This window comes from Lagopus muta, chromosome 11 (genome assembly GCF_023343835.1).
Source record: "Lagopus muta isolate bLagMut1 chromosome 11, bLagMut1 primary, whole genome shotgun sequence".
Classification (NCBI taxonomy): Eukaryota; Metazoa; Chordata; class Aves; order Galliformes; family Phasianidae; genus Lagopus; species Lagopus muta.
Window position 1 is genome coordinate 1,800,582 of NC_064443.1, and position 11,843 is coordinate 1,812,424.

The 11,843-nt window shown below is 47.6% G+C and overlaps 1 protein-coding gene across 2 annotated transcripts in view; it reads left to right on the forward strand.

Moving 5' to 3' along the window:
- POC1A (POC1 centriolar protein A) overlaps positions 1-11,168 on the forward strand; it is a 68,697-nt gene extending 57,529 nt beyond the window's left edge. The window contains exons 12-14 of one of the 2 annotated variants that reach the window (XR_007379283.1): positions 32-2,523; positions 10,469-10,570; positions 11,123-11,168. The gene's annotated coding sequence lies outside the window, so the exon portion shown is untranslated. Of the gene's footprint in view, positions 1-31; positions 4,279-10,468; positions 10,571-11,122 lie in introns of those variants that run through there. The other variant, XM_048957398.1, reaches the window with a different exon arrangement.
- Positions 11,169-11,843: the final 675 nt, after the last annotated feature.

Sequence of the window (11,843 nt, forward strand, 5' to 3'; positions counted from 1 at the left end):
GATGATTTTTGTGATTTCTTATGTCTTCCAGGTACTGTAGGAACCAGTGAGGGGTTTGAGGACCATCTGAAAAAGTTTCATCTCTCCTGCCTTAGCTGCTGCTCAGTTAAAGAGTTTAAGCATTCTAGAGCTGCCAGATGGTTTGTTGCTGGCTATGTGGCTCAAGGAAAATCTCCCAGAATATCCTGGCCAGTGGGAGCTCCCCTCTGTTCTCAGATCACAGATCCTAGTTAGCACCTGTTGAATGGTCTGCCTCACCAAGTTCCAGTTCGTGCCTGGCAAATTTGATGGCGTGGATTAAATGCTGGTTTTGTACAGAGGTGGGATTTAACCTGCTTCCTCATGCAGTCTGTGGAAGACTTTGCTGTGCTGAGGCTAGAGGAGAGGCCCTAGTTCTGCTAGGTCAGATGCTGGGTGGATTGTCAGGCAGCTTTTGTTTTGTATCTGTCCATTTATTTAATTTAAAGGAAGGGGAGAGGGGGAGAAAAGGCAACCAGATAGCAGCACACTGGCTGCAGTCAGAAACCTTTTCTCTTTTCACGCTGGACTGCCTTTAATTTTCAGTCATTTTGCAGATGATTTTACAGCTGAACAGCTCATCACTCACCCCTTTCCCTGCATCACACGCTCCTAAGACTTCCAGGTCTTTAGCAGGTGTTCAGTATGTAGCTGCAAAAGAATTTGGACTTCTGGTACATGCTGCTCTACAAGATAGCTTTTGTGAACACACACGAATTATTGTAATAATCTGTTCTGTACATTCTCAAGAAATGAGCTGTAGGAACTTGAGTGTCTCAGGGTTCACCAAACCCTCCCCACGACTTTCTGAACCGTTGGGAGTTTGCTTCTCTCCCAATCCGTGACAGTCACACTTGTTTGCCAGACTCCAGGGCTTCCAAAGCCCCCATCTCCAGATGTGCTGTGGGCATCGCAGATGCTTGCGACTTGGCTGGCACCCTTCTTTCACACACAGCTTTACAGACCTTAAGGCTACACCAGTGTTTTGCACCTGTTCCTGCTGCAGTCTGCTTGTACTGTGTCTGGACTGTGTTAATCCTCTTCCCACGTGGACAAAGCTGTTTGCATCCCCTGCCATCACCAGGAGGTTTTTGCTCTTTCCATTCTGGTGCTTTCCATGTCTTTAGCCCCTCTTGGCACTGTCACTGTTTTTATATTTTATTTTTATTAATTCTCTTTCATTTGTGTGAAGCTTTCTCGTTTCTGTGCTTTTTGGGTGGATTGTAAATGTGAGTTTCTCTGTGTTCTATCACACGATTGTTTTCTGTTTCTGAGCTCCCAGTCTGATTAATGTTATTTTCTGTCAGATTACGATAATGGAATCACTTCACTGAAAAACTTCCATTCTCTTGTGCTATAAGCTTTCAGTGGCTTTCCACAGAGAGAGAGAGAGAGAGACTGTAAGTGTTTTAGCTGAGATGAACGGATGTGATGGACTGGCTGGGAGGAGGGGATTCTGATGTGTGTGCCTGTCCTGCCTCTGAAACAGTGACAAAAATGAGCTGCAAGACCTTCATTTGTCAGCCTGACCCCAGCGCTGTGAGCTGGCTTTTGAGGTGTGGGTATGGAGAGGATGTGAAAACGAGCTGTTCCAGCGGCCATCGATTTTTAAACTTCTCTTAATTGGTAATTTCTAATGTCTTGGATGCCACGGAAGTGATTTGCCATTCTCCCTAACGTACTGTATGAGGTACAAATGACTCGGGCACATTTGATAAAGATGCTTTTTTTCTTTCAGACATTAAGTGAATCCGTTTGAAAGATAATTGTGCTTGTAAAACAGATGAGATGCTCAGGTGCTGAAGGACAAGCTAGTGGGATGCAGGGGAAGTTGCTTTTCCTTACTCAGCTTCTTAGAAGTATTCATTTGATCTATGAAACCTGTTCTTGTAAAAGTAATGCGCCATGGGTGCGTGTGAAGAGTGAAGGGAAGGGGGAATCTACCAAGTTCCACGTGATTCAGGTGGTAAGAAGGGGATTTCTTTTGACAGTGCTCTCCATCTCAATCATTTCCTTGCCCTGTATCTTGGCAGCATGCTTTCTTTTCAGTGTCCCCTTCCTATTGCCTCTTACCTTGAGCTGAATACCAGGACTTAAAATGTACCAGCACTTCTAATATCTGGGCATTACTTGGGAGGCAGGTGAGATGTGGAAAGCACACTTTAAGTAATTGTTCTTGAGCAATAAGCTCAAAAAAACATTTGAGGAGCCCAAATCCTCCTGTCCATCTTTTCCCTGGGTTCTGTGCTTAGCTCCATCCATGAAGCACCATGTTTCCACACGCTGAGGTCAGGATAGCTTCCAGAATGAGTTGAATCCACTTCTGCTTTTACATTTGTGTTTGTTTGTTTGTTTGTTTGTTTAAATTGTATTTTACCTGGGGAATATCTACAGTAACTGATTTGCAAAGCCATTAACCCGAGAAGCAATGGATCAGCTGTGAACAAGGAGCCTGACATCGCTTCTACACCGTGTGAGGGTGATATGGCATGAAAACTGCTTGTGGTAAGCTCTGCAGGAGGAGGCTACGAAGAGTTAAATATTTTGTTTTGGATCTCCAAGGCACACAGGCAGCCAAGCCAAGTTCTTAAAAAAGTAGTTTAATTTGTTGCCATTATATTTGCCAGATGTATGACCTCACTCAAGTTTTAGCAACAGTTCTTTGTGCTGAGATTGGTCCCTTGGGGAAGCAGGTTGTGCCTGGAGGCTGCTGCAAATGCCTTTTTAATATTTCTATGAATCTGAGATTTTGGCTGCTCTGAGCATGAAGCACGTTCAACGTAACTGCGATGGGCAAAAAAGTTAGGAATCCTCATGCTCTGCCCGCTTCCCTTCCTGTGGGAGAGCTGGAATTGGGCAGATACAGCAGTTGAGTTCATAACTGAGCAGACAAAAGCACCGGAGCACTGTGGCATTGATTCTTCTGGCCAGGAAGTGAGATGGCCAGGAGAATCCTCTGCCTGCATAATGGTTTGTCAGCTAATTAGAAAATAAGACCCAACTATGATCTAAGTCTCTTGGTGCTCACCACTTTGCATAACATCTTTAAAGATCTGCTCTTAAGCAAAGGGTTATTTGAAACGTGACTGAGCAGGAGGGGAGAGAAACGGATCAGTTTGCAAAGGTTTGTTGCTTGTGACACTGAAGTGGTGCTACATTTCTTCCCTTGCTTTCAGAAATTATTTGTCTCCTGGTACAGTGCAGATGCTTCTCAAATCGTTCATACCGGTCAGCTCTAAGAACAAAGTGTAATGAGAAAGAATATTCTCTTACTGATTTTCTTCTGTATGTTCAACCTCGATTTAGCCTGCTTCAGAAAGCCTATGTGTGTTTCCAGGAAAGCTGGGATCTATTTCTAGCTCTGTGAAGAAACTGCCACTGCAGGCAAAAATCACTCTTCAATCCCCCGTTCTCTTTGTTGCTGGAGATGAATATAAATTGCTTCCTCTTTTGACGTGCAGTTTCTGTGGATGGAGAGCTAATTGAATGTAGTGTGTCAGGGAAGAGAGGGGTCAGCTCATTCCCAGAACACGTCTCTCATCCTTTACCTTCTCCCTTCCTGTAGCCCAGCAGCTGTGTTTCTGGGGATGTGAGGACTGACCACCTTGCTGTTACATAGTGCACCCATTGCTGTCACCTGAGGCTTCAGCGTGAGGCTGCAACTCCCTGCTTGGTGCGTGAGGTGCTGCTCCCCAGGACTTTCCTGCCAAAGGGCTTATGCTACACCAACGGCCATCAAAATGACCTGGCTTTAGAGGAGAAAACAACCCCTTGAAGTTAAATGGGATCATTTCTGAGCGAAAACTGAGGAATGTGTCAGAAGAGGGAGCTGTGGGGTGACGTCTGGTGGGGAGTGAGCATCATGAACGCCTGGGGACCTGTAGCACGTGCTATCTCATAGCCTGCTTAGCAGCAACTGAGACAAGCTGAATGGCTTTGAGTCTGTGAATTTGCCATCTGCAAAGAAGTCTTTCCATGCTGACTACCTTTAGATTTTTATCCTCACTCCAGTCCTGTCTTAGCAATAACCCGACACAGCAGGAAACCCACTGCTCTGTCTCCTTCACTGTTCCTGATCCCTGCAGGCCTCTTCCACACTACTGATGACTTGCTGCTGCCCTCTGGGCACCCATCAGGCTGAGAGTATGGCGATGTTCTGCATGGTGCAATGCTTGTAGTCAACCACGGAGATGGTTTTTCAGCAGAGTTCCAACAAGTGGTAACACAAAGGTTAATCCCATTTACTCTGAGAGCTCATGGCTGTGCAGCGTGCTGATGGTGGCAGCTGCTCTTTCAGCTGATGACCAGAAGGGTTAAACTAAGCTGTTGCCTGGATGGAGCTCTAGCATTGCTTCACTTCCTTTCCTCCACCCTTTCTGTCAGTATTTTCTTAGCAGCTGTCTGGGAGCTGTTCCACCCAGACTTCCCCTCATGTGTGCCTACAAAAACACACTGTTTTTGGTAAAGTTTCCATTGTCACATTTGCAGCCATCTGAAAGCCAGAGCCAGGCTTTGGTGCCTGAAATATAGCAGATCTTCTGAATGGAGGAGAAACTTCCCTTCTCAGCCTTTCCAGCTTCTGAGGGTGCTAAGCACTGTGAGGTCATCCCTGGAGGATAAGCTCCTTGTAACAAGATAAAATCTCATTGAGGGGTTGTTGCTTCTGCCCTTCTGTGAATCTGCTCTGCAAATATAAATGCTGGGTCCACACAGTGCAGCAGGCTGCCTGGTGCTAATCAGGTTAGCAGTCAGATGGTTTCTATCCTATGAAAACCTAGGAATATCCTTTTTTGTTTGTTTGTTTTTTTCTTCTAGTTGCCCATCTTCTCTGAAAGACTGTGGTCGATTCAGAGGACATTACTGCTTTTGCTCTGGCGTGTTTTTTGTGTCTGTCTTGTGATGCAGACCTATGGCTGAAGAATGCACTTGTTGCATGTTCCTCACCAAGGAAGAGCTTTCTGCAAAAGGGACTGGCGCTGCCCCTGTCTCTTGTGACCACCAAGATGGGAGCGATCGTGCCATCATACAAACTCTTGAGAGTGGTTTTCCTGTACTAAGCAAACTCACTACTTGGGAAACAGTGGCCCAAGGGCAACACCCTGAACTCAGCAGCTATGTGGATGGTGCAGGGGAAAGTCCCCAGCCAGGACTCGTGGCCTGATGCAGCAGGAGAAGCACCGTGTCAGCCTGTTCAGTTTCTTCTGAGGGAAGATCAGTAGACTCTGTGGGTCTGCTGGCTCCTACTGTGGAAAGTATTCTGTGAAAGTTTCTTCTGGTTTAATCACAGGTCGTAGGAGATTTTGGGAGAGCAGGCTTTGGTTTTGCAGCTGTACATCAGTTTCTCTTCTATGACATTCTACCCTGTCTTGCATCTATCTGTGGTAGTGGCAGAGCTTAAGGAACCCAACCCCAAAGCAGCTTTAAATAAAATGAGGCTTTGGGCCCTCACAGAGGGGGTTTATCCTACCAAAGGAGAGTTTGTCCTGTCAAATATGTTAATACAGCATGGTCAAGAGGCTGTCTGGTTTCTCCTTTTGAGGTCTTAGGGAAAGGCAGCATTTAACATGGATAAACTTCACAGAACTCCTCCTCCACTTATTGCTTCTTTCCTGTTCTTTTCACGTTGGCTGTAGGTTAAGCCCCAGTTAGGGTGATGTTTTGTAATACAGAGTTGATGTGAGGAAAAGATGTGGAGTGAAAATGGCAGCATTGTGCTTAAAAAAAAAAAAAAATGTTCTTCCCTGGTTCTCTCTCTCGTGCAATGGTGGCACAGCTGGAAAGGAGCAAAGCTGTGGGAAGCAGAGGGTGTACTGTAACAACAGCTGTTCAGATGGGCCCCAGCAGCAGACTGAGATCCAGTGTGTGGGGTGGAGGGGAGGGATCTGGGAGAGGTCCAGCTGCATTTGCAATGGAGCTGGTCTGTTCTCCCAAGACTTGGTACTGAGGACTGCAATATGGTGTTAAAATACCATGGATGCTTCCACAGCTGTTTGTGCCTCTCCCTCAAAGAAACCCTAAGGGGGGTTATTAGCTCCAAGTTAAGCCTTGCTCTCTGTGCCTCCTTCCCCATCCCACTGACTTTCTGTGTTAGGAGACAAACATGCTCGAGGCATGCAAGTGTTGTCTGGCTCCTGCCAAGTGTTTTTCTGAGAGAAATGCAGGCTAAAAGCCTGCAGGTTTGTGGAGCAAAACCCTTCCAGGTGACCTACTTCAATATGGTTGCACCTACGTGCTGCCAAGGTGATTAAGAAATGCCTTTAGTGTCACTTCATCTGCTTGAAGATCAATACTCATATGCTGGGTTATTTTTTTGTAGACTGTTGGTTTCCTGAGGGAGAGATTATTTGACCTGTGTCATCACAGGATATGTTTCTTCCCTTTGCTGTACTATTTATGAAACTGATAGACCTTACAAAGGAAAAATTGCTGCAAAGTGTCTGGAGCAAGGTGTGCTTGATGAGAATGTTAAAACACGCCTGCTTTTCCTGCCTTTCCCCTCAGTCAGGCATCTTTGCTGGAGAGGGGCTCATCTGAGCACAGAGGAGTGATTTGTCCATGAGTGCAGTGCCTTGAGAGCAGTCCAGGTGATGGGGGATAGGGGGGGTGAGCCATGGGACTGGCTTTCTAAATTTGGCAGCCCAGGTGGGAGAGTGGAGGCCTAAGGATGCTGGAAATTCCTGAGATGCCTGTCACCGAGGCAGCACTGAGCACAGTTATTTTGTTCTGAAGAACTTCTGATGCTCTATAAGGCTGTTTGATCTGATTTTTGGAGGGCCAATCTTGTGCAGCACCCTGCAAAAGCTGGTACAAAACTGTCCATCGTCAAGACTGTCCTTTCCTAACACAGATATAGTCTAGCTTTTTGCCTGTCAGAGTGACACAGCTCCCTCTGGCTTTAGGGTCCCAAACCCAAAACTGGAATGCAGCTTCTCAATCTATGGCTTTGCCTCAGCTCATCCAGCTGTACTGTGACCTGGAGAAGAGGTGGCACTTTCTACCCCCGCTCCAGTAGTCTGGAGAACAGCTTTTTTGTTGTTCATTTGCTTGGGTTTTTTTGTCTTGGCTCAGGTATGGTCACAAGCTGGTGTTGAGAAGAACCAGCTGTCAACCATGCTCTGCAGATGTGGCTTTTTTTAAAGGAAGCAAAGACAAGACTACATTTACAAGAAGGGTCAGAAGAAGAGTCAGGGGAGCTCCTGGGAAAGGTCATGGGGCAGATTGTCTTGAGTGCAGTCACTTGGTGCGTTCAGGACAGCCAGGAGCTCAGACCAAGCCAACATGGGTTCATGAAAGGCAAGTCCTGCTAGACCAGACTGATCTCCTTCAATGATTGAGTGACCTTCCTGATGGATGGGGAAAGCACTGCGGATGTGATCTACCTAGACTTCAGTAAACCCTTTACTGACTCCCCCAGCATTCTCCTGGAGAAGCTGGCAGCCTGTGGCTTGGGCAGGTACACACTTTGCTGGGTAAAGAACTGGCTGCATGCCCAGAGAGTGGAGGTGAATGGAGGTAAATCCAGCTGGTGACCAACTGCAAGCAGTGCTCCCCTGGGGTAGGTGCTGGGGTCTGTCCAGGTCGGTATCTTTATTGATGACCTGGATGAGGGCATTGAGTGCATCCTCAGTAAGCTTGCAGATGACATCAAGTTTGGGGGAAGTGTCAATCTGCCTGGGGGTAGGAAGAGCCCTACAGAAGAATCTGGACTGACTGGATTGCTGGGCTGAGGCCCTGAAAAGATGTTGTGGCAAGGTGGGGGTGGGCCTTTTTTCCCAGGTAACTAGCAATAGGACAAGAGGAAATGGCACAGAGTTGCACCAGGGAACATTCAGGTTGGATATTAGAAAAAAGTTCTCCTGAGAAAGGTGAGGTATTGGCACAGGCTGCCCAGGCAGGCGGTAGAATCACTGTCCCTGGGGCTTTTCAAGAACTGTAGATGTGGCACTGAGGTTTAGTGGGCATGGTGGTATGGGTTGATGGTTGGACTGGATGATCTCAATGGTCCTTTCCAGCCTTAATGATTCTATGACTGAAAGCCACTAGAAGAGCCAGCTTATGAGGCAGTCGGTGCAGTGTGTTCCTTCAATACCAGCTGGGGGAAGTAGACCAGGAGGAGCTCAGAGATGCACTGGCTTCTTTTTTCTACAGGTAATTGAGAACTCTGAAGATCAGGTGGTGAACCACTCCAACCTGCAACGTGGATGGAAAGGAATGAGGGTGGGGTGGGGAGTAGCACCCAGGGAAACCCTGTCTGTGTCCTGCTCCCCACTGTGGTACTTTACAATAGCATCTCCAGACAGAGCTGTTACGGTCTGTGCCAGCAGCCTGTGCTGGTGTAAGCAGGAGTGACTGCCTGCTCGCAGCCATCTCCATCATCTCCCTGGTGCTGTGAAAGGCTGGGAAGGTCAATGCTGTCTAATTCAGCAGGGGTTGTGCCGTTCCCAGGCTGTGGGTGAGGGTGCAGCCATAGCAACTGGCTCTGCAGGGCCGTGGTGTGCAGCCAGCTCTTTTGCCACCTCTGGCAATCTGCTGCCTCAAGCAGCTGCCTGCTTTGCCTATACCTGTTGCTAACCTTGCTGCCTGCTTGCTAACAAATGCAGCGGCATTCAAGAAAGTGAAAGTACTGATGGAGAACCTGGGGTTGGTGCTGCACCATTCCCTCCACCAGGAGTAGATCCACTTGCTTCATTTCAAGAAACTGTGAGCCAGCCTCTGGCTTTGCTCCCTTTTTCTCACCAGACAGGTGCCAGTGCTTCATCTTCCTGCAGCTGGTGGGTTTCCCTGTGCTCTCTGCCCCTTGCTCTGAGCAAACTCTCAGGGCTTACATTCTTCGCTGCAATTACTCCGCCTCTTTCCCCACCTCATTATGGGGCTTCCTTTACTGCCAGGTCTCAGAGGAGAAGCCAAGATTAAAGAGAGCAGAGATTATTATATTTAACAGCAGTGAAAATTGGCAGGGTGGCGAGGGGCCACTTCTCTTCCCTTGATCCCACTTCTTGTAGTTCAGAGGCAGCCTTGGATTCACACATGGCCATCCCACCTGGTTTCACCACTGCACCAAAGGAACAGGGAGATCCAGTGGCGAATTTTACCGCTGTGTTATCTGCACTTTCTAGCCTGGCTCCTGGTGAATTCTGCCTTGGCCTCAGAGTACAGGGCTAGCTGTGAGAGGCTTGTCCCCCTTTTAGATGCAAATACCTTATTAATTTGCCATGATGGGAGAGAAGCAGCAGAAAGTGAAATAAATGTCTGCTACAGCCATCTTTCCTTAGTTCACCGTAGTATTGCACAGGCTTGGTCAGAGCTGCTCTCACACTGCAATAAGCTGCTCTGGTCCTGTCCAGGGATTTGAGGGATGCATTGCTCCTTCCTCCCCTCACTGTTATTGCTGCTGCTTGGGATACACTGGTAAAAGGTTGCAGGAGGTAAAAGGTTGCAGGAGGTGGTGAGCTGCTTTTTCACCCACCTTCATTTTGAAAGGTGTTGTGTTTGCCTTGGACTTGAGCAGTGTGTACCTCTCTCTTTTATCCCTCCCAACCTATCTTGGGTTTAATAAGAGCTGTCCCCTTACATCTTCAGACCACTCAGTCATGTACCTTAGCTTACTTGGGTGTCACAGGGATTCTGTGCACAATAGGGGACTGTGTACAACAGACCACTGTGGTCTGGGGAAGCATTCTATAGCAGCTAAAACCATCTGAGGGACCATGCCGTTGCTCTTAGATCTAAGGATGCTTGTAGGATGAAGGCTGGGGACCACAGAGGGTGGAATGCTGCGGCAGGGAGAGGATGGGTGTCTGACTGGGTCAGGAGCTCTAGAGCATTGTGTAAGCAGTGAGGGGGGAATAAAAAATCCAGTTGGCATTTGTGGATTTGATTTTAATGCATGAACATTAAACATGGGTGTGGGCTCTGTCTTCTCCCAGCTATCCTGGGGGCACAAAGCATCACAGAGATTTTGATGAGCTGTGGTTTCAGCTGGTGGGAGTTGTAGCTTGTACAGCTCCAGGCTCCTCTGTTTAGCTGTAGCTCTTGGGACCATGCCGAACACGTGCTGGCTTCTAGACCCACCAGACAGCAGCACGAGCCAAACATAATGGAGAGTGCTCCTGGTCCTTCGTGCTGCTGGTCCTTCCAGCTCCTTTCTGCTGCGGGCTGGAGCCTGATACTGGTGTATCTAGGAGGAAGGAGCTTGCTGGTCTAAGCTTATACGCACCCTAGGGCAGGAGAGCCTCTGGGTTGAAGAAGTGAGCTGTGGCTGTGAGACACATAATGTGCGGGAGTCCAGGCCAGCCCACAGAAAGGCTTTTAGAGACCGCTTGAACTCTTTCTCACATCTTTCTGCACGTGTGGAGGGTGAGCAGTAGGGATGGGCAGCCACAACAGCTTGTCTGGTCATCAGTGTTCACAAAATGAAATTATCTTCCTTCCCTTCTTACTCCTGTTCCAGGCACTGCCCTGCATTTGCCACACTGCATCTTAGGATGTCTTTCTCACCAACCCTCCTTGTTTTGTCCAGTGAGAAACAGTATGATTTAAACAATTAATGAAGGTTGGTTTTTGTTGTTGCTCTATTTTATTTTTCTTGTTATTGCTAATTCTCTGTCTGTATGGAAGTTAAAAAGGTTTACCTTGATTTTTCTGAAGTCAATTCCTTAGCACTCTGAGCATGACTGCTGCAATCCATCCATTGCTATCATCATCCATCTCTGTCTGCACCGGTTTAACTACTAAATCAGCTGAAATTCCTGAGGTTAGTTAAAATTAGCCCCTGTGCCTAAATTAAAGGATTTCTGCAGTTGTGCCAAGCCTGCAGTGAAGTTCCAGCTGAGGACTTTGTAGTTGTTGACCCAGAGGAACTTAAATGTCTTCTTCACCCTGAGCATTGAGCCTTTGCTTTTTTGAATCTGAGTCGTGACATAAAGCTGCTATGTGTCCCTGTAGGACAAACTGCTTGTTGTCTTGCAGCTGGTAGTATTCAGTTGGGTCCTGGCGCTATTTAAGCAACATGTTGGCTGGTGGTGATCCCACTCCAAGTGGAGGAGAGGTGTACTGTTCACAGAAGGCTCTGTGTTTAATTGTATTTCTTTATCTTGCTTTACAGGGATGGAAGTCTCTCCACCCGTCCATCCCCTCGAGGGGCCACCATGGTACGTGCTCAAAAACTCAGTACCCTCTAGTGCAACAATCAGGTAAAGCCAGAAAAAACAATTCTGGGAAAGTGTAGGGCTTATCCATAGGGCTTGATTTTGGTTTGCCCCTACTTACTTGAGGCTGTGGCCTCTGCTGAAGAGCAAGCCTGGTGTGATCATGTTTCTCATCACATGTGACATTTCTGGACTTGGTACAGCTGGACCTGATAAAATGGGACTGACTGAAGAGAAGACCACATGCTGCCCTTACATGATGATATGTGGATCTCATCAGTGAACCAGGTTACCCTAAGAAGTCTTGGGTGCTGCTGCAACTAGTCATCTTCTGCAGCTGGAGGCCCTTCACAGACCTCACTGTTATGTTTCTCAGCAGTCACACAGCATCACATAGAAAACCAGTCACACAGTTGCAGCACTGAGCAAGTGTCTTGGAGACCTTAGCTGGAGCTCTGTGAGATGGGCAAGGTGATACTGAAACTGCCTCTCATGGACAGGGATCCTGACTGGAGGTATGGTGACTTGCTTATGACCATATGTCGCAGCTCTGCCCACAATGCAGTCGCACTGTAGTCTCCAACTTTGATGCAGAGACCTATGGTTTCTTTAACTTGGCTTGCTAGGGTGCTGCTGGCATTGAAATGTAAGGCCGCCTGTCTGGCTGTTTTGCCACCA